The sequence below is a fragment of the Panthera pardus genome, unplaced genomic scaffold (assembly GCF_024362965.1).
Source record: "Panthera pardus isolate Hobbes unplaced genomic scaffold, ASM2436296v1 HiC_scaffold_20, whole genome shotgun sequence".
Lineage (NCBI taxonomy): Eukaryota > Metazoa > Chordata > Mammalia > Carnivora > Felidae > Panthera > Panthera pardus.
In genome coordinates this window covers 10,393,644-10,419,305 of record NW_026526766.1, presented here as the reverse complement: position 1 = coordinate 10,419,305, position 25,662 = coordinate 10,393,644, and the positions used below count along the sequence as shown (strand labels likewise).

At 45.5% G+C, this 25,662-nt stretch overlaps 1 protein-coding gene across 4 annotated transcripts in view; it reads left to right on the top strand.

Annotated features, from left to right (window-relative positions):
* KANK1 (KN motif and ankyrin repeat domains 1) overlaps positions 1-25,662 on the top strand; it is a 211,230-nt gene that overhangs the window by 128,597 nt on the left and 56,971 nt on the right. For all 4 annotated transcript variants that reach the window (XR_008424132.1, XM_053907781.1, XM_053907782.1 and 1 more), the window contains exon 3: positions 13,827-13,946. The gene's annotated coding sequence lies outside the window, so the exon portion shown is untranslated. The remainder of the gene's footprint in view (positions 1-13,826; positions 13,947-25,662) is intronic.

The window sequence follows — 25,662 nt, the reverse complement described above, 5'->3', positions numbered from 1 at the left end:
CTCGGCTCAGGTCATGATCTCACGGTCTGTGGGTTCAAGCCCCACGCTGGGCTCTGTGCTGACAGCTCAGAGCCTGGAGCCTGTTTCAGATTCTGTGTCTCCCTCTCTCTCTGACCCTCCCCCATTCATGCTCTGTCTCTCTCTGTCTCAAAAATAAATAAACGTTAAAAACAATTAAAAAAAAAAAAAAAAACAGTGTTGCTCACACTTGAACGTGGGCTCTTGTGGAGATGCAGATTCCGATGTCCCCGGGCTGGGACGGGGAGCCCCAGACTGCTTTCTGACCGGCGCCGCGGGGAGTCAGGACACGGGTGCTTCAGCTGGTTCTGACTCTGGATGTCGCTGTTGCACTGCAGGCAAGTTAGAGTGACACAGGGGGGTGAGGCGGGTGGGGGGGACCCTGGACTGTCACAAGCTGCTGTGCTTTGCAGAGGCTAGAGCAGGAAGAACCGTCCAGTGGCACCTTACCTCTGGTTCCCAGTGTCTTCGAAACTCTTAAATAACGTGTCCTGTGCAGAGGCCCGGCGTTCCTGCCAATAAAATACAGACATGCACATTTTGTGGGCTTGGAATTCCAAACACGGGCTCCTTTTACATCAGTGGAGGGCTGGGAGGACAGAAGTCTAAGGAAATGAATAGGAAACTAGAGGAAGTTCAGAAAGGAAAGTTCCATCCCCTCTTGCTTCCATTCTAGGAGAGAAGCTGTTCCTCTCTTTACCCGTAAGGACGCGGGGCCACCGTTCACTGGTTTCTCCGACTGTATTCTGCCTCTTCGCCTCTGCTACTTCACAGAACGTTCTCCTCTGCAAAAGCAAACAGGATCTTAATGTAGGTGATCTTCAGAGCCCTTTCGGTTGTTCAGCCACAGCAACCAAGAATTTCGTGGTCACACAGCATTATATATGTAATCTATTCACATGTTTTCACTTGCTGTGTGTGGTTTTATTTCTATAAGGGCACCTCCAAAATATGTTTGAGTGTCAACATATATATTTTCTATTTTTGCCTACAGTCTCGGCTCTCTTTAAAAAAAAAGAAAAAACCTTTGGGGGCACCTGGGTGACTCAGTTAATTGAGTGTCTGACTCCTGATTTCAGCCCAGGCCACTGTCCCAGGGTTGTGGGATTGAGCCCCGTGTTGGGCTCCTCCCTAAGCGTGGAGCCTACTTGGGAGTCTCTCCTTCTCTTTCTCTCTCTTCCTCTGCCCCTCTTTCCAAAATAAGAAAAAACAAAACCTATCAAAACATCTTTGTTTCATAGCTTCAAAAAAATTTTATGGAATTCATAGTTGACTGTATTAAATTCTCCTTCCATGAAACTAACTTAAAGATTCTGACCTCACAAGGGCAGCAATAGCTAAATTTTCTTCTGTGGTTTACCAGCACTTTCTCTAACCATCTGCTTATTCTGGGTGTGGACATGTGCATTAGATACCTCCTTAAAAGGATAATTGAGAGCCTATTCCAGAAGGTACTCATGTTCCAAGTGTATGTACTTGACTACAGCGACTTCTTCAGTCTTAGGACAGGAATCTAGAATTTACTCCCATCTCTGTTCTGACCAGTCAGTTACACATCAAGCCTCTTATAATGTAGTAGGTAATGAGCCACTGTAAGTCAATCAAGGATTTCTCTTTCCTGGACTTCCGGATGAAAGAATTAAACATTTTTGATAAATTTACCCCCAGTGACAACATTAATACCCTATGTAGGAACTGAGTTTGTAAAACCTGAGTTACTTTGAGCCAAGATTGAAGAATAAGCAGAGAATCCCCTAGTGAACAGTGAAAATTGTCATGTTAATTTCAAACTTCCTGAAAACACATCAGTTGTGTGCAGAGAGATTTCAGATGCGTAGTTTTTGGTGTTGTGTTTACTGTGTTACAAGCAATATAGACCCGGAACATGCTGGAACAGCACGGGGGCTTAGAAGCTGTTAGCCAACACCTGTAACTGCCTATCAACCTGTAATTTATTTATTTCTAAGTGTATTTATTTGAGAGAGAAATCATGAGCAGGAGACAGGCAGAGAAGAGAGGAGAGGGCGAGAATCTCAAGCAGGCTCTACACTGTCAGCACAGAGCCCGATGTGGGGCTCGAAATCATGAACTGTGAGATCATGATCTGAGCCCAAGTTGGACGCTCAGCCGTCCGAACCACCCAGATACCCCTATATTTATTTTATTAAACAGTGTAACCCTAATAAAAACAATGTCCCTGAGATGTTAGACGTCTTAAATTAGAAATAATAGATACTTTGCCATTAATGAACATTTATCTTCCCTTGATGGCTAGAAATTCTTGTTTGGGCTTCTCCCTACCCCCTTCCTGTAGGTTCACGAAAATGTTTGTGAATTAATTTTGCTTCGGTGTGATACACATGCCCTAACAGACCTTTCTACCCCCCTGTAGCTGGATCTCAGTGTTCGCTGCCTTTCTGAGTTTGGGACCTTGCCTTCTCGCCTCCCGGCTGTCTCCGCTCCTACCCGCGAGGTGTTAATACCCAGGAGGCTAAATGTTCAGTAAGGCCCCCAGGGGAGCAGATGTCCACTCTCATCCTCAGAAGCCGCCCTTCTGGGGACATGACTTCAGCCTGTGTTTCTGACTCAAGCCCAGTGTTTTTGTCCTGGGTTAGGGGTGAAGCCTGTCTCGGACAGTCTCCCTCCTCTCACACTTTTCCAGGTGTAGGAGAGTTGAGCCATTGCTATCAGAGACTTCTAGAAGAAGGAACAGAGAGGCAGGGCCTGGAGGAGGCAGGACCTGTGCACGAGGAGGCAGGGATTGAAGTCCCGCTGCTGAGTCGCCTTCCCCAGGCCTGTTGCCTTTCCCAGCTGAACAGGTTGAGTGATCAGTGGCATTCGAATGGGCCCCCAGAGGACGTGTCTGTGCCCTCTGACCATTTGAAATTGGTGGGAATGACGCCAGGGGTCTGCCCATCCCTTGATGACCAGGAGACAAGGCTCAGGTGTGGCCTGTCATTGGTCAGGTTTTCACTCTGTTGCTCCTATCCAAAGCATCCCTCAGCGGAATGAGATGCTGGCTAGATCCTAGCATTTCCATTCTCTGCTTCGGCTGGTGCCAGCGCCCCCACCCTACACCCTGGTGTTTACTCACCTACCATGGGTAGATGAACGTGAGCAGGACCTTTGCAGAGTCATGAAAGCAGTGTGCTTGTCCCGGCATGAAAGCCTGAGATGATAAAAAAAAAAAAAGCAGTGAATGTTTTGAGTCTCCTGCATTCAAAAGGGAAAAGCTTAAGTGAGGTTTGTTTCAGCTAAAGAAAACAACATCTAAGACTTGCCGGAACAGTTTGTAGGACATATAAGGGCAACTTTGAGGGTGTCCGGGGGCACAGCAGAAGCTGGTATTTCCCAAGTCTCTAGGTTTAGTTTCTGGTTCCAGCTTTTCCTGTAACCATTTTTAATTGAAGTGCATATGCTCTATTGATAACACAATGTACCATTGTGGGCTGTGTACTTGTCATCTTTTAAGTTTCTCTAAAATAAGTAGGAACTTGTATGTTCTGGAGAAGACGCGAGAACTTCTGGGAAATGTCTGCTCGGCATGGCTGTGCCTCTCTGTGAAAGAGTCTGAAGTAAAAATTTTCAAAGCCAAAGTATACTCAGAGGGGAAATTTTCTGTGAAGTCTGAAAAAACCATTCCTGGAACATCTCGTGTCTTCTCTCAATAGTAGTAGGAATAAGAATAAGAATAATTATAATAGAAGAACCAACCTACCACTCCTTAAAATGGTAAGAAGCCTAAGCAAAATACTTGAAAGTAAGATAATTTATTTTGTGTTACTCATTGGGATTAAAATGCTCAGTGACTTTGGGGCACCTGGGTGGCTCAGTCAGTTAAATGTTCATCTCCTGGTTTTGGCTCAGGTCTCACGGTTTTTAAGAAGAAGCCTTGAATCAGACTCTGGGCTGACGATGCAGAGCCTGCTTGGGATTCTCTCTCTCCCTCTCTGCCCCTCCCCCACTTATGTCTGTGTGAGTGTGTGTGTGTGTGTGTGTGTGTGTGCACTCTCTTTCAAAGTAAATAAACTTTGAAAACAATAAAACGTCTTCTCCTTCCCATGTCCAGCAAGGCCCAACAAATGTCCTCTCATTTAGCCTCTGTTCACCTCTCTGCTCTTTACCTTTCTTAAATAAACTCAGTTGCTCAAATCTATAGAGCTTTTTCTTTCCCCAAGTGCCTTCGGACCATGCTTTTACAGGGAAAAAAAGGGGGGGGGATTTTAATTTTAATGAAGATCACTTCATCAGTTTTTACTTTTATGGATCTTTCATCGTCCTCTGGAAACTCCTCTCCAAGCCCTAGGTCTTGAAGATCTTCAGCGTTTTCTTCTAAAGGTTTTAGAAGGTGTTTTTTGTTTTACATTCAAGATTATGGGTCCTATCAAATTGATTTTTGTGTGAGGTGAAACGTTGAGGTCAGGGTTTTTTGTTTTGCCTCTAAGTGGCCATTTGCTGTTCTTTGAAAAGATTTTCCTTCCTTTATGGAGTTGTTTGATACGCCATCGTGGGACTTGGTGGGAGCACTGATGTGTCTGGCTGCTTCTGGGCCCCGTCCTCATTTCCCATACTCCCCCAGCTGGCCCTTACCTGTTGTTCACTCCTCACCTTCAGTGACGTTTCCCTAGAGATGCTTCTGAGGACCGCCCATCCCACCCGGCTCCATTGTCCTCATCTTCAACCCTAAAAACGTCGGCCTTCGTATTCTCACTCAACACCTATTTTTTCCTCCCTTGTGGTATTTAGCGTAATGTTAATAATTTGCTCGTGTGTGTGTGCGTCACTGTGTGTGAAATTCCTGCCTCGAAGCCCCAAGAAGGCAGGAACTGGGTTTATTTTGTTGACCCCTCAAGTTCCAGCAGTGTGCCTCTTCCATGCTGAGCGCCCAATCGTTATTTTTGGGGTAAATGAATGGCAAAAAGTTAGGCCTCTTGGGGATGTTTTATTTTTATTTTTATTAATGTTTATTTTGAGAGGGCACACGTGGGAGAGGGGCAGAGAGAGGGAGACAGAGGATCCGAAGCGGGCTCTGTGCTGACGGCAGAGAGCCTGATGTGGCGCTTGAACTCAGCAATCATGAGATCACGACCTGAGCCGAAGTCCGATGCTTAACCGACTGAGTCATCTAGGTGCCCCTTGGGGGATGTTTTCTAAATCAGTGGGGGCCATTTTCTTAAAATCAGTGGACATTCTTGGGGCGCCTGGGTGGCTCAGTCAGTTGAGCGTCTTACTCTTGATCTCGGGTCAGGTCATGATCTCGCGGTTCGTGGATTTGAGACCCACATCAGGCTCTGCACTGACAGCATGAAGCTCTCTTGGGATTCACTCTGTCCTCCCTCTTTGCCCCTCCCCTGCTCTTGCACTCTCCCTCTCTCAAAATAAATAAAATTTAAAAATTCAATCAGTGGACGTTCCTGGCTCTTGGAGCCTTAGGATATATTTTTTCTCAGTTAACCCACCTTTTAAGGCAGTGGTTTTGAGAACCTTAGGCCTGAAACAGAATCACCTGGGGGACTGGTTAAGATGCAGACCCCAGCAAAGATCGTGATTCAGTAGGTCTGGGATGCATTTCCAAGAAGTTCCCAGAACATCCAAGCTAATCCTGCTGCCAAGGAACCACACTTTGAGAGCCTTTTGCTTGAAGATGAAGCACCTAAAGATGCGTTATCCCCGTTGGCTTAGTGACAGTCCCAGGCACCCTTCAACTCACCATTCAATTACTTTTGATCAGTTTCGGAGTAATCACAGAGAATATCCTGTAGGAATCCAATCCCAGAGGAGTTCAAGGCAAAATGCCTGGTACAGCAGTAAATAAATGAGAATTTCACATTTAAAAAAAATTAAAATAGGAAATGAACAAAATCCTTTCAAATGACAGTAAACTAATTCTCTTACAGCTGTGGCCATCACATGTGGGTTCTTTAATATTTGAATCGGCAAAAGCACTGACATCTTAACTCAAAACTAGTAGCAATGGAGATGCTTGCTAAGTAAGAGCAAGATTTCACTGATGAGGACAAATTTATAAATGAAAGGGTTAGGTGTCTGCTGTGGTCTGTTTTCCCTGCACCCTTTAGAGATGAACCAAAGCAAATCGGTAAGTTCTATTTCATGTGCCTATGCAGAGTCATAAAAGCAGTTTCCTCTGAAGTCAACAAAAAACATAAAGGTGATAAGCTTTAAAAAAAACAGCTTCAACACTTCTGACTCTCATTTGTCTGCCCGTCCGTTGCCCCGTTGTTTTGCAGAGAAAAACAGCTAGTTTTCAGCCTAGGTGGTTATGATCTGATAAACTCTGATCACTGAAAATTTCCTGGAAAGAAAATTTACCTTCATTTTCTTCAAGTGTTCAGGAAGCTGTGTGGATTCCAGCAACCCGGCTGGAGCAGAGCCAGGCTGGGCTCTGAGCGTCTGCAGGCTTTGAGGTGCCTTTAACCTGTTGGAGGAGCATTGTTCGTATATACACTCGCAGAAAGTGGATGTGGATGGGCGGGGGGCGGGGGGGGGGGGGTCTGGGCGAGGGCTGGACACGCCCACACCCACTTTGGGGCACAAGGAGGCAGGTCTTAACACGGGAATTCTTTTCAAATAATGCGGAAAAGAGGAGTCAGGAATTGGCTGTTAGTACAGCTCATCTGTTAAATATACTGTGAAATCTAAAGTCTCTTTCAGCCCAAAGCACAGATCCAGTTAGACTGTTTGGGGCATGGGGGCAGGTGGGTGTCTTGTTTGCTCCTTGCTGTATCCTTTGTGCCAACAACAGTGCCTGGCACATGACAGGGCACTTGTTAAATGAATAAATGAATGTGTTTGTTATTGCTTCCTCCATACATTCTCTTTAATGTCTGCATTTCAACTTGTTCCTGAGACAGAAACACTTCTTCTGGCCGCTTAAATATCACCCCAGAGAATAAGATTGTAAATATAACTGTTTCAACAAGCGTAGCGTAAAATTTTTATAATGGGGAGAACCCAATTGCCTTTCTATGCTATAAATGAAACTAGCATCCAGGACTCTGATTTAGATCTTGATGGATAATTGAGATTTCTTTCCAGCAAACCCTCCCCCCACCCCCACCCCCATACCAAGAAAATTATCCCCTGTGTTTGAGAAGGGTAAATGGGGTTGGGTCATAATTAGGTAATTTGGTTGGAAAGTGACCAAGAGCTGGTTAACATTACCGCCACAATTCCTGTGGTAGGAGCCAATACCAGAAACCCCCAGAAGATAATCTGATAATGAACGATGGCCAAAGTTTGCACTCAAACGTACTTTTAATTAAGTTGCTTTCAATTAAACTCTGGACAGAAATATCTGGGCAGTCATCGAGGGTGTATAATAAGTTAGACAGGTTTTTGGATGGTTGTTTGAAAGACTGCCTTATTTAAAGAAATAAATGAGCTTTGCATGTTTTATTAGGGTAAAGGGGTGTGTGTGTGTGTGGACTTTGGCTTGTAGACTGTATTCTTCTTAGCTTTCTCTTGAGCACTCAGGCCTTAGTCCTCTTTGTTTTACCATAACTGAGCTCCTAGGGAAACAGACATTGCTCTAGCCACAGCCCTACTTGTCATGTACTCTATTCTTTTTTTTTTCAAGGTTTTATTTTATTTTATTTTATTTATTTTTGAGAGCATGGGAGAGCAGGGGAGGGGCAGAGCAAGAGGGAGACAGAACATCCCAAGCAGGCTCGGAGCTGTCAGCACAGAGCCCCGAGCGGGGCTCAAACTCACAAGTTGTGAGATCATGACCTGAGCTGAAGCCAAGTGTTGTACACTTAACTGACTGAGCCGCCCAGGTGCCCCAAAATTTTTAAAGTAATCTCTACACCCACCGTGGGGCTCAAAGTCACAACCCCAAGACTAAGAGTTGCATGTTCCACCGACTGAGCCAGGCAGGCACCCCACCATGCACTTCCTTATCTCTTGACTTTGCATACTCTGTTCCTTCTGTCGAGAATGCCCTTCTTTGTCACCCTGGAAAACATTCATTCATCCTTTAAGACTTTGGCCACGTGGTCTCTTATGAATACATTTTTGGCCATTCACAGCCTGTTTGGGCAAGGTAAGACCATCTTGCTGTGGATTAGAATTAACTGCGTGTACACTGCTTTTCCAGTGCTTTGTCCTTTGTCTGTCTGGCTGTTTCTGGCACTAGTGTGTCAGCCTCTGAGAATGATGCGGAGCTTTCGTTTATCTGCTGCCTCCAAGTAGAAAAGGAAGAGTGGCTGGTACCAATTCTAAGAGTTGCAGGTCTTTAAAACGTGTTGAAGTGACAAAAATACACATAGAGTCCTCACACGTTGAAGAGAAAGAACCTCAGGGGGGCCCCTGAGTGGCTCAGTCGGTTGAGTGTCTGACTTCAGCTCGGGTCACGATCTTGCAGTTTGCGAGTTCGAGCCCCGCATCGGGCTCTGTGCTGACAGCTCGGAGTCTGAGCCTGCTTCTGATTCTGTGGCTCCCTCTCTCTCTGTCCCTCCCCTGCTTGCTTGTATTCTCTCTCTCTCTCTCTGAAAAATAAATAAACATTAAAAAAAAAAAAAGAAAGAAAGAGCCTCAGCTGGTCATGATGGCCACGTCAGCACTGAGAGATTGCAAGTGACTGTTTTTTCTGTCTTTTCCAGAGTTTAGGTATAACTATGTTGTTAATTTTGTGAAGCAAAAGAAACAATACTATGACATATTGTAGATGAGATTCCAGAACGTGTACATCAAAACGGTGGTTTCCCCTCTTAACACTTGTCACTTGAACAGGAAGGTTCTTATTCCAATTTGACTGCCCTGATTCTGTCCATTTTTGAAATTACTATGATTCCATTGGGAGCCTCCCACCTAACCCTGAGCGGGGGAGCATGTTGGTCAGGTGAAAAAGTACTTAACGTATTGAGTCAAATGACATCCGTAGTACAGTCTAAGGAACAAGGCGGATAGCCACATGGACGAGTATCCTGGGGAGTCCCGATCAAAGTGTGATGGGCGCATACGATGGCCTTTCCTATGTGTCATGTAAGTCCCTCCTCAGGCTCTTAAACATGTAATCTCAAGGAGTAAGACGGGAAATACAGTTGCTTCGAAAACAAATGCCGTAAAATTCTGAAACATAGCTTTCTTTCTAAAAGGAATTTAAGTATCCTTTCAGTAAACGTATACATCCCTCAGGTGAGGGCCTTGAAAGGTTCCCCTTATTTAGGTGCATAAATTTTTACTTCTTAAAGCAACAGGGCCCTTACCCATGAGGGCTGGAGTGTGGGCTCTAGGGCTGGATTGCTCACCCCTGCACTTGGCTCTGGCACTTCCTAGTTCTGTGAGCCAGGCATGTTTTTTTTTTGTTTGTTTTTAATGTTTATTTATATTTGACAGAGAGAAACAGAGCATGAGCGGGGGAGTGGCAGAGAGAGGGAGACACAGCATCCGAAACAGGCTTCAGGCTCCAGGCTGTCAGCACAGAGCCCGATGCGGGGCTTGAACTCATGGACCACCAGATCATGACCTGAGCCAAAGTCGGACGCTCAACCAACTGAGCCACTCAGGCACCCCTAGCCAGGCGTGTTCTGACCTCCCTATGCCTGAGCCTCCTGTTTGTAAAAGGGGGAGAGAGAATTTTTAGTAGCTCGCAGGGTTATTGTGAAGTTTGAATGAGGTGGTAACTGTTAGGTGCTTTAAAAAATGCCTTGAATGTGGGGCACCTGGGTGGCTCAGTTGGTTAAGCATCCAACTCTTGATTTCAACTCAGGTCATGGTCTCGTGGTTCATGAGATCAAGCCCCACATGGGACTCTTTGGTGACAGCGCAGAGCCTGCTTGGGATTCTCTCTCTCTCTCTCTCTCTCTCTCTCTCTCTCTCTCTCTTTCTCTCTCTGTCCCTCTCCCACTCATGCCCCCCCCAAATAAATTTTGAAAAACCTAAATGCCCTGAAGGTAACATAAGTTCACAAATTCTAAGATGCACATTTTTCACATTCTAACATTTCTGAGATGAGGATATATCCTACAATTAATATAATCTTAAGCATTTTAAGACTGTTTAATTAGCAACATTAGTTTTTAATCAGTGCTACTTAAAGTAATGGTGTACCATAGAATGGATACCATTTATATCTCAATAACTGATAAGAGTAAGAGCTCAGTGAATACCAGCTGTCATCTGCTTGGTCATCAGCAGTGTCGTCGTCATTATCTGGTCTCTAACCAAGGCAGTGGCATTTGGTTGGTTGCCAGAGCCAGTCTAGGGTATATGTCAAATCTCAAGTTCATCTATCTGTTTTCACTAATGCTTTCTTAGAGAAGACCCAGTGGGCTGTTCCTCCTGTTGGTTTCGTATTGAACTAATGTCATGCGTTTACGGGATAAATTCATGCAACGTCTACATTATTCTCTGCGCTGCGCTCGGGGCGCTACTAAAATGTTCTTCAGATTTGTCGCTTGAAATAGAGAAGACGACAAATTCTTTATTTTCTGTATTGATGTATTTCCCTAGAGGCTTTCAAAGGAGTGCTTTTTCTTAGTGAGCTCAACTAAGCCACCATTGTCCCGCTTAAGATTTACTGGTTTGCAGCCTTCTCTGGGGAAGAAAAGAAGCAGTTTATTGATCTGTAACAGAGAATGGAACATGGCCAACCCTTTTCTGGTTTATATAATGCACTGACATAAGAATCTGCATATCATTAAGAAGACTAAGTCCTCACAGTTTGAGGCCACCTGTCAGGCATGAACAATAACTGGGAAAAATCAATACACCATATGAAACTGTTGTTTTTGCATAGACGCTACCCGGATCCACACCCGGTGACACATATCTTATGATATTACCGGTGGCATGCTTGTTCCCTTTTTGAGGTTTCTCCTTCCTTTTGATTTTATCGTTCGGTTTGGGGGAGGGTGGGAGAGACCAATTTGGATCGGACATAAAGATTTTCTGCCAGGCAAAGGCTCTTCACTAACAGGAGGGGACCTTGGACCAAAGTTTATGAAGCTTCACTCAGGAGATTCTGGGCATATCTCCATCCAAATACCTTGACACCTACTTCATGCACCCATAACACATGCAGCCTGTTTCTTCTTGCCTTCTGTTTGCCCTCACGAGTTTAAGGGGTGGTATTTACAAGCCATTCTGAAGCAAGAGCACCAACCCAGCGCACCAATCTAGAAAAGGGTCACGAATCAGCTTAGATTTGCTTTTGTTGGCTTTCAAAAGTGTAATCAGTTGAAGAATTTCAGAAGCTGGGCTTCTGTCCTCTGTCCCCTTATCTCCCTGTTCCCTCTCTTCCTTCTTCTCTCCCAGTCCCCACATTTTTTTTTTTTTTTTAACCAAGCTACATTTGCCAGACCTGTGTAGTCATTCCTATTCTTAAAGGTAATGCTCATTGTATCCCTAAAGCCAGCTCTGCCCGCACGGAGGTTACTGCTTCCCAAGCTCAAGGCCATGGACCCGGACCAGTGCCTGTTTCCAACAGAATGTCAGGTGACTGCAGAGAGATTAGAGCCATCCTTTCCTCCTGGTGTGCTGTCACACACCAAGTGGGGACCAGCAGGGAGCTTCTCGGGGGAGGCTGAGAATCCGGTCTCTGCCGGTGGGCGGAGTGGCAGTCCCCAAAGCTGGAAAAGCCAAGCAAGGGAACTGTAAGTAGTTCGCTTTGAACTACAAGCGTAAACCCATTCAGGCAGCGAAGACAATTTCACTAGCTCTTCAGCTAGCGACTGTCACTGTGTGATCACAGAGATCAGCCATTTCCTGTGCCTTCCTTCTATGTACTTGGATTTCTCACTTCTTACACTCTCCATGACTGTGGCCTCATAGTTCCCTTTCACGTTGCATTTTGAAAATTCTTTCTTCTTTCTCCCGTGCACTTGAAAGCAAATAAAACCAGAGACGGGAAGTCTCCAATCTTTATTTTTTTTTTTAATAGTTACTATTACAAAAGTAACAAAGGAGCTAAGTTCTTCCCTAATTGAATCAGCCAGGGGCAACCATAAGGAACATTTTGGTGTATTTATTTCTTGGGGTTTTAAATCAATGTGTAAATATGTACACATTTTTCACAAAATTGGGTTTATGACAGAATACAATTTTTATCGATGTTCTTTGAGTATTTTACTACATTATTGAAAGCTCTTAAGTGATTTCACTGGCTGCATTAGACGTGTATATGCGTATGTATTAGCATTTTGTTTTTTTTATTTTATTTTATTTTATTTTTTACATTTATTTATTTTTGAGAAACAGAGAAACAGAGCACACGTGGGGAGGGACAGAGAGAGCAGGAGACAGAAACCAAAGCAGGCTCCAAGCTGTCAGCACAGAGCCCGACGGGGGGCTCGGACCCACAAACTGTGAGATCGTGACCTGAGCTAAAGTCGGACGCTTGACCCCCTGAGCCACCCAGACGCCCCAGCATTTTGTTCTTTTGGGGAGGTCACTGCGGGTTTCTGAACCGACACTTGAATTCCCAACTTGGAATTTGTTAGATCAGTTTCTTCGGGTTTTGTGGGTCTGGAGTTAGGATCTGGGCACAGTGGAAATGGACTGTTTTCCTCTCTACCATTGTTTGCTTTCCTTACCAGCATTTTTCAAAAGGCGTTTTGAAAAAGCAGAGGTTAGAACAATGTTCCCTTCCTGTTACTCTTGTTGTTTCTTTTTTGTTTTAAATTTTGTGTTTCTACTATGTCTTATAGTAGTAATCTCAGTTAACTGTTTTTTTTAATTTTTTTTTTTTTAACATTTGTTCATTTTTGAGACAGAGAGAGACAGAGCATGAATGGGGGAGGGTCAGAGAGCGAGGGAGACACAGAATCCGAAACAGGCTCCAGGCTCTGAGCGGTCAGCACAGAGCCCGACGCGGGGCTCGAACTCCGGACCGCGAGATCATGACCTGAGCTGAAGTTGGCCGCTCAACCGACTGAGCCACCCAGGCGCCCCTCAGTTAACTTTTAAATAGAGGATCAATATAAAGTAAGACATATGGTGCCCATCGTGACCCCTGATGTTTCCAAACTATGTGCTATACTGTCATTCGAAGGTTATCCGACAGGACTGTGGGAGATATTGAAGACTTTTTTAAGAGGGGAGCTGACCAGCTCAGATTTATGTTTTAAAAGACCGAGTAGGCAAAAGACTTTGAGATACCTCAGAAGGGTTCCCGTGAATCAATCCTTTAAAAATGTGAAGGCTTGCTACAACAGCAACTACCTTGAAGGTGTTGAGCCAGCGTCTGGAAAAGACGTTACATTTAAGAACCACAGATGGTCAGGGCGCCTGGGTGGCTCAGTCGGTTGAGCATCCGACGTCAGCTCACGTCATGATCTCTAGGTTTGCATGTTCAAGCCCCGCATCAAGCTCTATACGGATAGCTCAGAGCCTGGAGCCTGCTTTGGATTCTCTGCCCCTTCCCTGCTTGTGCACTCGCTCTCTCTCTGTCTCTCTCTCAAAAATAAATTTTTTTGTAAAGTACCAAAAATGGTTTGTAGTGGACTTGCGGTAGGCTAGGGAATGATGCCCCTGAGGAGGCCCTTGATATTTGAAGGCCACCTTCCTAAAAATGTCACGTTTCTGGAGAACCATTTCCATCTCCGATAAGAGTATCGCGTCTAGAGCCCTGCTCTGGGTGCCCGTCCACAGGCACATCTGCCGGTACATGAATCTCAGCACCGAGTGGCGGGGCCAGGCCGTCATCACCCCCATCCACAGGCCACCTCTCCCCGACTCCCAATTTGCTCTCTCCATTAGCAGCCATCTTTGTAAACAGACATCTAAGATTTAGTGTTGTACGTATTTTTAAATGATCCATTTTGATGGGGCTGTCTTCATTGTTTCAGGTTGATTGCGTTTGGGAACTTGATGCATAAAATTTGCATGATTCCTCACTCCTTTCTGGATCTGTCATTGGACTCCAGCCAGCATGGCTCACGCCACGAAGGTTAACGGCTGTGCCTCAGGTAACTCAACTCTGGAGAGAGAGAGAGAGAGAGAGAGAGAGTGTGTGTGTGTGTGTATGCCTTTGTTCAAACTGATTTCTTATGTCTTTTTCAGCAATGGGTAGATAATAGCAGGTTGTCTAGGTAACTGGACTTAGAAAGCAATTTTCTATCCATCGAAGCTAGGTTGGTTTTTTTTTATTTTTTTGTTTTTGTTTTTTCCAAAATCTCTTAGAGAATTTGCTTTTATCTTTAGAGCCTTTATGTGCAGAAATCAGTTAGGTAAATTACTACCCAAGTCAATTCTATTGAAGTGTTGAAAGATCAATGTAAAATCCCGAGTGCTGATCCAAGGATAATGGGCATTCCTCTTGCCCTTCTTTATGAGGGATTGAGCGATGCGAGAGGAGATAGGTTTGGATGCCTAAAACCAGTTCCTAGTGTCCGGTCCCAAGCAGGGTTTGTTTCGTGTTGCTGCACAAAGGGACAGAGTGGCTAGGGAAGAGCTTACTTGCTAGAGCAACTTTCCCAGAGAGGAATAATCAACAAGCCATATCACGAATCATAAAGATTTGTGTTCTCGCTGTTACTCTAGTTACGTTAGAGACCTACACAGGTTGCATAGCTCGTCCGGTATTGCTTATATAAGATGTGGGAGAAATTTATAGAACAAATGCAGAGGAAGTCCTCCTGAGAGACGACCACCTGCCCCCAACGGTACGCCGAGCATCCGTCCCTCTCTTGAGCGATCAGCCAAAGAGCAGAATGTGCGAGAACGGTGACCGTGTATGTATGCAGGAACTGTAGCGTGGTGTCTGAAACGGGGTCGGGGCTCTGCTGCTCTGAACACTGGGTCATGGAAGGAATGTGGAGTTGGAATCAGGACACCTGAATTGAGTCCCAGCTCCAGCACTAACCATGAAATAGGGGGCAGGACTGTTCTGTGTGTGCGGTATCAGTAAACGTGTCTGCCTGCAGGGTTGAGACCCACGCGAGCACCAGAAGCGGACTTACAAGTGCCATGTAAGCCGGCAAGCTCTGGTAAGGACTGCGGCAGGAGGAGCCCTCTGCGGGGGGTGTCCCCAGCCCACCCGTGTGACTTTTCCTTCTAGCAGTCCTGGCTGCAAGCATCCCCTCTGACAAGAACGCGGTAGCTTTCTTGCCCCAGGCCAAACCCAGCCAAACTCCGTTTATTCTGGGATGACCCATCTTTCTCTGTTTATTCTTCTGTTGGTCCCTTCTACTTGCCAGCTGCCAGGGACTTGTAGAGATTCTGCTCAGGACTGCTGTCAGCAAGGAAAACTGGGGGCGCCCGGGTGGCTCAGTCAGTTAAGCGTCTGACTCTTAACTTTGGCTCAGGTCATGATCTCACGGTTGATGAGTTCAAGTCCCTCGTCGGGCTCCGTGCCGCCACTGCAAGGCCTGCTTGTGGTTCTCTCTCTCTCCCTCTCTCTCTGCCCCTCCCCTGCTTGCTCTCTCAAAATAAATAAGCTTTAAAATACAAACGACACAAATCTAGCCTTTAAATGAACACTCATGGCGTACCATGATGCCAAAGCTGCTCTGTCTCTACTCCCATCCCTAATTCGTACGTAATCCTGTGAGATGACACTGTCCTCTTCACCATCGCTATCAGCCCTGTGTGATGGCAGAGAACCTCAGTCCCTTAACCTAAGTAAGGAAAGTCAGGATCATTCCTCGTGTCGAGTCAAATATTTGCTGAGGGAGGAGATTGAAACATGAAATGTCTTGAGTGTTATGAGTGAGTTTCAATCTCCTGTGATGCTCCTCCCTTCCCTCTCCTGCCCCCACTTCCCACACGTTCAGAGGAAGGGGGGCTGGAGTTAGTGGTGCCTCTAGACCTTGACCCACTGGCATGTCTAGCACATTCCTGTCTTCAAGGGTTTAGATACCTACCCCATTTGCCAATGCTCAGTTCCTTCTCCAGCCTGACTCTTCTGGAGTGTCTCTTTTCCTTTGGTTCTTAAAGTCTGATGACCCAGCTGTAACCTTTCCCCCTGCCTAGCAGGTCTGGGCACTGCGTCCAGAAACAAAGGGAAGCTCTATGATTTGTGACTTCTGGGGTATCAGGGTATGATTAGTTACTGCAGACAGGTGTCTGCACCAGGCAAGGGACAATTTTGTTTTTTCTAGTCGCCATGACCTCTGTAAGCAATCTGATTAGAGGCTCAGCCATACATAATTACTATAGTTATACACACACACACACACACACACACACACACACACACACACACGTATATGCATGCATATATACATATATATGAGGCCCATTTTAGAAAATTCTAAGATATAAAAGTTTAACATTTTCTTAAAAAATACAGCAAGAATTACTGGTAATGCCCCCACCCAGAAATACATGTTGCGCTCCTTTTCTGTATGGTCTTTATTTTTATTTTTTAAAGTTTTTAAAAAATTCTTTTTAATGTTATTTATGATTTTGAGAGACAGAGAGAGAGAGCACAAGCAGGGGAGGGGCAGACAGAGAGGGAGACACAGAATCCGAAGCAGGCTCCAGGCTCTGAGCTGTCAGCACAGAGCCTGATGTGGGGCTTGAACTCAGGAACCGCAAGATCATGACCTGAGCCGAAGTCGGACGCTTAACTGAGCCACCCAGGCGCCCCTTTGGTATGGTCTTTAAATTTTAAATATTTCACACAGTTGAGATGATGCTTATAAAAATCACTATTTTTACCTTTTGTTTTCCTACTCTGTATTGCAAAAGAAATGCCTGCCCATTGTTTAAAAAAAAAAAAAAAAGCCAAACTCAAACAATGCAGAAGTATATGCTGTTTATAAATATACTGTTTTGAAATGTAATTAACATAAAAACATTTACAGACTGCAGATTAAGATGGGTTAAAGAGGGCTTTATGGCCCCAAAAGGCGTCTGGCCCACCCCTTCCCCTGAAAAATCAAGGCTTTGGGCTTCCATAAAACCTGAGGAAAAGTCCCATATGAGGTTGGAGTCAGAGCATTGGCACGAGAAATGCTTTTCATGGTCTTAGGAACAAAGCAGAAGCAGAAGAAGCCAGCTGAGAAAAACACCACTTGGCCAAGCAGTGCCCTTGGCTGCCGGCACATCTGAGGTCTGACATCACATATTCGTGTCCCTGTTTGAGACTTGAAACCAAGTAAGGGACTATTCAGAGTCCGTTTACACTTGGACTTCCCCACTGAGTCCTTCAGTTAGCTAGAATAAAAGCTGATTTTGTTTTATTTTGTTTCTTAAGTTTATTTATATTGAGAGAGAGGGGAGGAGAGAGAATGGGAGAGAGGGTGCAAGCAGGGAGGGCAGAGAGAGGAAGAGACAGAATCCCAAGCAGGCTCTGAGCTGTCAGCATGGACCCCGACACGGGGCTCGAACGCACGCACTATGAGATCACCACCTGAGCCGACATCAAGAGGCCCTTAACCAACTAAGCCGCCCAGCACCCCAAAACGTATTGATTTTAAAGTCAGAGCAGTTAGCTGATGCTATAATTTGTAAATTTATTATAATAAATTCCAGGCGTACAAAATGCATAAAGGTGATATGATAGGCACCTGCATACATAGCACCTGGCTTCAGAAATAAACTTGACGAGTTCATGGCAAAGATTATGGAGGGCGTCCAGCGGGGCCAGGCACTGTTCTGGGGACTCGGATGCAGCAGGGAACAAAACAGGCCTTCGGTCGACGCACCTCCTGCTTTCGAAGACCTTTCGTCTAGTGGAAGCTGAGGGTTCCTGTGGACAGCCTCTGGATAAAGTAGAGGACTGACTCACGCTAAAAAAAGTATGCACTGTGTATCTGAAATTCAAATTTAGTCGGGTGTCATCTGTTCTTACTTGCTACACAGGACAGTCTCGCCTGGGTACCCCTTCCAGATTCATCTTCCTCCAGGCCACCCTGTCCGTATCAGTCATTTGTTTCTGTGTGACCTCTTTTCCACACACGATCTCTGTCCTACTTCTGTTGACTGGTCCAGTTGTGATTTCATTAATGAAAACCCCTTTATTATGGTATTCCAGAGAACACCCTAAGGCCACCTGTCAGCGTGATGAGGTACAAACTTTATAAATTGCTCGTGACTGTCCCCTTTTCTTGGGGCCAGCTACGAAGGAAGTGAGGGCCGTTGGTTAAGAGGATGGCTGTGTCTCTGCACTTTGGGGATGGGGACAGTCTGCTCTTTCTCAGGTTTCTGAAATCATGTTGTAAACTGGATGCACTGTTTACCTCTGTAAACACTAATTGCTGTTGTAAAACTTTAATTAGAGCTTAGCATCTCTTCAGAAGCTAAATGACAGGTGGCTTATTTGTCAGATGAAGATAAGAATACCTGCCCTGCCTTCTTCACAGGTGTGTTGTGAAGGAGAGAGAAAATAATAGCCATAAAAACACTTTTTTACGGTATAAAATGCTGGTTGGATGTCAGGGGAAATCACTGCCCTTCTTGATCTGCTGACTCTCTTGTGAGTTCCTGGTCCGAAAGGCACCTGTTCAGGTGCCGCTGTACAAGGTCCCATCAGATACAGTGATTTTTTTTTCCCTTTTTTTTTTTTTTTTTTCCTATAATCAGAGGTATTCTCCTGTTCGGTGTGTGTGTGTGTGTGTGTGTGTGTGTGTGTGTGTGTGTGTGTGTGTGTTGTTTATCACATCAGCTAACATACAGTGTAGTCTTGGCTTCAGGAGTGGATTCCCATGATTCATCACTCACATACAACACCCGGTGCTCATCCCAACAAGTGCCTGCCTCAATGCCCATCAGCCACTCTCCCCTACCCCCCATCCCATCAACCCTCAGTTTGTTCTCTGTATTTAAGAGTCTCTTATGGTTTGCCTCCTTCTCTGTTTTTATCTCATTTTTTCCTTCCCTTCCCCTCCCCTATGGTCATCTGTTAAGTTTCTCAAATTGCCCATATGAGTGAAAACAGACGATACCTGTCTTTTTCTGACTGACTTACTTCACTTACCATAATACCCTCCAGTGCCATCCGCGTTGTTGCAAATGGCAAGATTGTTTTTCATCGCCAAGTAGTATTCCATTGTATATATAAACCACATCTTCTTTATCCATTCACCACTTGTGGACATTTGGGCTCTTTCCATAATTTGGCTATTGTTGATAGTGCTGCTCTAAACATCGGGGTGCATAGATACGGTGATTTTAAGGCTAGACTTATATTACTGTTAATGAAAATTAAATAAATGAAAGCAACAGATGAGTATTAGAGAGTAGCATTTTATGCCTCCCATCACCCAGCCTTATTTTTGCTAATATTTGCCTTTGTTAGTTTTTTATTTTTTCCAGATAGCTATATATTTGCTTATTTACAATACTTACCGAACTGCGTTAAAAATTTGGTGGTCATTTTAAATTCATACAATCAATTTCATAAGACCTTGATCTTCTGGTCAGTTACCTGGCTCCAGGTTTTGTTGCCATGTGGATCTTAAATGAGGTACAAAGGCCGCTGATAAGACAGGCTCCTGGCTGAGCAGGTCGAACACTGCCGTGCCGTGCAGCCCACTCAATTGTGTAAATATTTTTCCTGGGCAGCAGCATTTCTCAAACAGAACTCTGAGCCCACTGCGGTGAACCCGATAGCGAAATTGCCTGCTGATGGTCAAGCGCGAGATCCGTTGTGTGTGTCTGTGGTGTTGGGTCTTAGTCCTGTTCTCCGAAGGCAGAACGGAAGCTGATGAGAGGCTGGGGCTGCCCTCCATGACCTTTCAGGGTGTCCTGGAAAAGTTGGCACAAGGATTAAATGCGTGTTCTGATCAGTCCTTTGGGGTCTGCTGTGAGTGGTGTAGCAGAAAAACAAAGGGAAGAAACGAAGTTGTCTGACATAAAAGCATAGGTGAGGGCCAACGGGGATCTTTTTGATTCCACTTGTCCCCACTTTCAGACCACAGAACACAAGTTGCCCAACTCACACCGTTAGTTAATGGCTAACCCAGAAGCGGAACACAGCAGTTTTCCTTGTTCCCCGCATTCTGTTGGCATTAAAAAATCAGAAGTGTAGAGTCTGTGATGTTCTGATTAAACAGATCAAGGGGAAGGTATATAGTTGAGAAAACTACGTGAAACCCAAAAGTAGGCCAGTCACCAGTAAAATGTCCTCCCTGATAGAGGTTATGGTGAAAAGGTATTTTTTCTTAGTGTGAATTAAGAGCCAAAGTAACAGGCATATTCGTATTTAGTATAGCGTGCAGCACCATTCCTTTGGTGTGTTTAATAATTGGATCTTAATTATACATTTCAACTTTAAATGAAACTTAGTTTTTAGCTTATTAAAGGCTAATTTCACCCTAGAGTTTATAAATGAAATAATGTATTTTCCTACATAGTGATGGTGTTTCAGAAGATTTTTTTTTTTAAGAAAGTAGTAGTTACCCTCGAACTTCCTAATTTTTAAAATGCCGAGGGGCACCTGGGTGGCTCAGTTGGTTAAGGGTCTGACCTTTGGTTTCGGCTCAGGTCAAGATCTCACGGTTGGTGAGTTCGAGCCCTGCATCGGGCTGTGCGTGGCGGCACGGAGCCTGCTTGGGATTGTCCGTCTCCCTCTCTCTCCGCCCCTCCCCTGCTCCTGCTCTGTCTCTCTCTCAGAATAATTAAATAAACATGAAAAGATAAACAAATAAAATGCTGAGACCACTACAAATAGGAGGCCTTGCCTTTCAGAGTTCCACCTGTCTGGTTAAATCAGAACCGCAAAATTCATCCGGCCCCCAGAGAGCTTCTGAAGGGTCCCTCCCTCCTCAGGGCTAGCTTGTTTCACCTCGTAAGGCTTCTGTTTTAACCCGCAGCCAGCTTCACCTTATGGGCGTTGTGGTTCCAGACCTCAAGCGAGTCAGAATGGGTTAAGCATCATTCAGGTTTCAGACAGGCGATTAAACTCTGGTTAAGCCAAGGAAAGATGCCTTATCTTGCAGCGAGAGACAGCCCACGTGGATGTGGGAAGGGTAGATCCCGGCTCTTCCCGGCATCAGGCACAAATACACCCTCCATTTGGAGATTTCTGCCCAGATGCTCTCTGGGTGCCAAGAAGAAAGGAACACACACACACACACACACACACACACACACACACACACACACACACAATAAAAGCCCAGCAGGGAGATGCGCTACATTAAAAACTTGAGCTCCTGCTCTCTTTCTAAAGCTGCAGAGTGAGGCAAAGGATTAAAACAGCCTTTCCTACAGGATTTGAATATTCTGTGCCTTGCTTACCCCCCAGACTTCCCATCGTGAGTATTGGCGTTTATTTCTGATTCTGCACTTCCCTCTTTCTTGAAGAGCTTGGGTGGGCTAGCCAACCCCATCCAAAGTCTAGCTCATTAGCCTCTTTTCCACAGGTTTGCCTTCTGTGCCCCAGATAATTCCAGTTCATCTCCTTTGTGCAGTTCCCGAGAAGGGTTTGTGTGGGCTTGGAAAATGAGTGACTTCAGCTCGCAGTTGCTGCTTTGGGGTCCTTCTCTGTACAGGGCTGTTTGATTTGCTCTGGCACAAAGAATATCAGCATAGTTCTCGAATTCACAGAGGTTATAAATTCTTGCTGTTTCCTGGCAACATACCTAAAAATTGCATTGAGTAGACTTTTCTCATCAAAACCTCCTAGGAGACCCAACCAGGAAATCAGATTTGATAGGATTCATTCAAACCCTTGTAGAAATTCTCACTTGGAAAAAATGTTGGTTGATTCTGTTTTTCCTCTCTTGGCTTCTCTGCCGGATATTTTTGGAATGAGCTGCAGCTGATTTACTCATTTCCATATGCTTTAGGAAAAGTATGCTCATGTTCTATATATATATATATATATATATATATATATATATATATATATATATAATGTTTATTTTTGAGAGCGAGAGAGCACAAGTAGGGGAGGAGCAGAGAGAAAGGGAAATACAGAATCTGAAGCTCTGTCTGCACACAGCACAACGCCGGGCTCGAACTCAAAAACCGCGAGATCACCATCGAACTGAAGTTGGACGCGTAACCGACTGAGCCGCCACGGTGCCCCAGTGTGCAGTTTTAGAGGCTAAGCCTGGTTCTGGTTTGGGTTGCAGTTCGCTGTAAATCCTGGCAACAAGAAATGTTTAAACATGCAGCCCATGTGTGTCTCCTCATGATCTCAGCTGGTAGTTCTAAGTGCACAAGTGATCTCACTACTTAAAAATAAGTATTCCGCTCTCGTGAGGGTTCTTTTTTTAATACTGACCAGATTTCTAATCTTAGCAGCTCTTGGAATGAGGTTAAATAATATTCTGTAATATTCAGAAGGCCTTTCTGACCAACAGATAAGAAAAGCAGATTATAACCATGAATGAAAACTGGGTCAATGGACAGATTATGGGATTGATAGGAAGCATTCTTATCCCAGAAGTTGAATCTGTGTGCACTTATCTGTCTTGTTTGTGACAGGCCAGGTTTGAGGGACCCATAACTTTTCTCCCAGCTGGGTTGGAGGTTGTAGGCATGGTAAAGTTTCACCTTGTGAGTTCTTATTTATTCATTTATTTTTAATTTTTTTAACGTTTATTTATTTTTGAGACAGAGGGAGGGAGAGTGTGAGTGGGGGAGGGGCCGAGAGAGAGGGGAACAAAGGATCTGAAGGAGGCTCCAGGCTCTGAGCTGTCAGCACAGAGCCCAAGGTGGGGCTCGAACCCACGAACCCTGAGATCATGACCTGAGCCGAAGTCAGACACTTAACTGCCTGAGCTACCCAGGTGCCCCCGTGAGCCCTTATTTAACAGAGGCGGTGCTTAGGGGCACCTGGGTGGCTCAGTGGGTTAAGTGTCTGGCTGTTGATTTCAGCTCAGATCATAATCTCACGGTTTGTGAGTTCAAGATCCAGTTTGGGGTTGGGACTTGGGATTCTCCCTCTCCTTCTCTCTCCCTGCCCCTCTCCCCCAAAATGAACAAACATTAAAAAAATAAAGGAGGTGCTGCTTAGCATGATGTTTATGGAAGCAAGTACTGTGTGTATTTTAGGTATTTTTTCATGATCTTATCTAAGTGAACAAGTTGCCTCCCCAGAGGGATCTTCTGTATTTTGGACATGCTCTCTTTTAGGTAGAATCAAGAGGTCATCATGTGATTTTTCTGAATTTAGTGTCACAATATTTGGTTCAGTCAATAAATCCCATCAGCTTTGCAAACCATTTTGTGAAAACATTGGTTCAGCTTGTGCTGTCAGATTTTCCCATCCCTGCCCACTTCTGCCTTTTTTCTCTCAGATTAACTGCCCACAAAGTGAAGGCATTTTAAGTGTTGCTGTTCGGCAGGCACACCAGGTCTCCCGGAAGAAGAGGAAAAGGATGTTCCCGGACTCGAAATATAAGAGAGAGAGACGATGTTTCTAAGCATTGATTAGCCCAGCTGCATAATATCTTTACACCCTTAGTTACATGCGTCACCTCTCACTTTCTTCTGATTAAAGCCGGAAATGTTCCTTCTTCCTCTGCTGTCAGTGTCCTCCTCGGCTACGTCCGTGCGCCCACCCTGTATGGCTGGTTGATTTCCTTTTCCACCAGCATTCCGAATTGATTGACTGGGATGTATTAACACATCTCAGGAACACACCGCGGAGATGTTTTTGGAGGCAGCACATTCTGGCGTGTTCCCGTCCAGCTGGGAGAACAAAGACTGATTTGTCTTCCCACGAGCTGGCCAAGGAGGCATCGGTACCTGTGGGCTTTATGCCTCGGGGACCCCAGCCGGGACCCCGCCCCTGTAGGTGGTGAGTCAGCCCGATGATGTGCTGATTGTTGTCGCGTACCAGGGTGGAGAGCTGGAAGTCTGTGGGCCGGTAGGGGTGGAGGGAGAGGTTTGCATGTCAAACCATTCCAACAATGTAGCTTACAGGAAAAAAATTGCAAAACACCGATGCCCTGTACCGCCAACTTTTCCATTAGCACCACGCTTTACACGGGTTCCAAGTCTGTCCCAGGGACAGCAGCTTGGCAGTGTGAAGGGGAAGCAGTCACCTCACATCCTAAGCTTCTGTGCTTGGCTCCCTGTCACCCCGTGTGGGAAGGAATCCCACCAGTTCCTGGGCACCTTCTTCTACAGTCTCATGCATCACTCACACATGCAGCAGCTGTGGGTTCCCTGAACAGGGCTGCTTGGAAGTTGTTGGGGCGCCTCGAACTTCTGGCCCCTCAGCCGACTGATTTTCAATGAAGAAACCCCAAACAGGAAATCTTCCGTAAAGGTAAAGGGGCCTCAAAGCTGGGGTTTCCCCTCTGGGACATTATTCTTTGCTCTTCTGTCCTCTGGCCACTTTCATATGAAAAAAATACTTCGCAGACAGTGGTGAATATAAGTCAGGGTGCAGTTTTGGAACAACCAGAAGGAATGATAGAAAACTCAGTAAAAATACTTCAATGAGTTCGTTCATTCAGTCGAACGAACTTTTATTTTTTTTACTTAAAAAAAATTTTTTTTTAATGTTTATTTTTGAGAGAGAAAGAGAGCATGAGCAAGGTAGGGGCAGAGAGAGAGGGAGACACAGAATCCGAAGTGGGCTCCAGGCTCTGAGCTGTCGGCCCAGAGCCTGATGCGGGGCGTGAACCTGCGAGCCGCGAGATCATGACCTGAGCCGCAGTTAGAGGCTTAACCGACTGAGCCACGTAGGCACCCCCAGTAGCTCACTTTTAAATGACTACACAGAAGTTCGTTTGGCAGAGGGATGGCTGTTTCCCTTTTTTAGTGACCTGGACCAGCCCTGAGGTCCTGTGAAAGTTGGTCTTTCTTTGCCTTACTCTCCCTTCTTTGTGATTTTGTTTTCTTAAGGATGGCTGGCAAGATTAAGGATCATTGGATTTTCTATACTTCTATTATTCTTTCTGTCTCTCCAAACATGTTCGCTTTCACGAACTTTAATCTCTCTTCCCTCCTCTTAACTCTGGGCTTTTGTTTTTGACCTTCCTTGGATAGAAATCATGATCTGTTTCTGTTTCTTCGGTCCTGATGCCTGGGAAAATCATGGGGCACCTTCCCAGCCCTCCAGGGCCCCAGGCAGCCAGAGACCAGTTCTGGGCAGAGTTGTGGAACAGGCTGGGGCTTCTGCACCGTCCCCGCTGCTGCTCTCCTGCCCACCTGCCCTGTTCGCTTCCTAGGGGCTTGCTCGAAGAAAGCACTGTCCTCTTGCTCTGGCTTTCTTTCCCATACCTACTTCTCCTCCCTCAAGACCTTCCTCACTTATTTCTTCTAACAGGTGTTCTCAGTTGCTCCCAGGAGGACCTCACCCCTTCCTCTTCTTTATTCCCGGAGAGCCCTGTCTTTTCATTAAGAGTTAGGGCTGTGGGCCTCACCCGTCTGTCAGGATGGAGGCCTCCAGAGGCAAGAGCCACGTCATCTGCAACGAGGTGTGCCCATTATGGTTTGCTCAGGCTCCACGTTCGAGCAGCACCTGTTTGCAGCACACCTGTTTTGTGCTGGCATAACACTGGGCCTCGAATCCAGAGCAAGACACGGGCGCAGGGCCTGCTTGCGTCTCTGTGCGATTGAATTGAGCCCTGCCGTTTGCCCGTCTTACATCGCTACACCTTTTACGGTTTTCTCCCAGCCTGGGCCCCTGGGGATTTTTCAGTCTGTGGCATACACTCGCTTACAGGCTTCCTCCTCTTACCTCACCACTGAGTGCAAGTTCTCGTATCTCCTTTCTCCCCATCACGTGCTCTAAGGTCTGTTTGAAATGATATTGTCTGTTAAGTGCCTTGG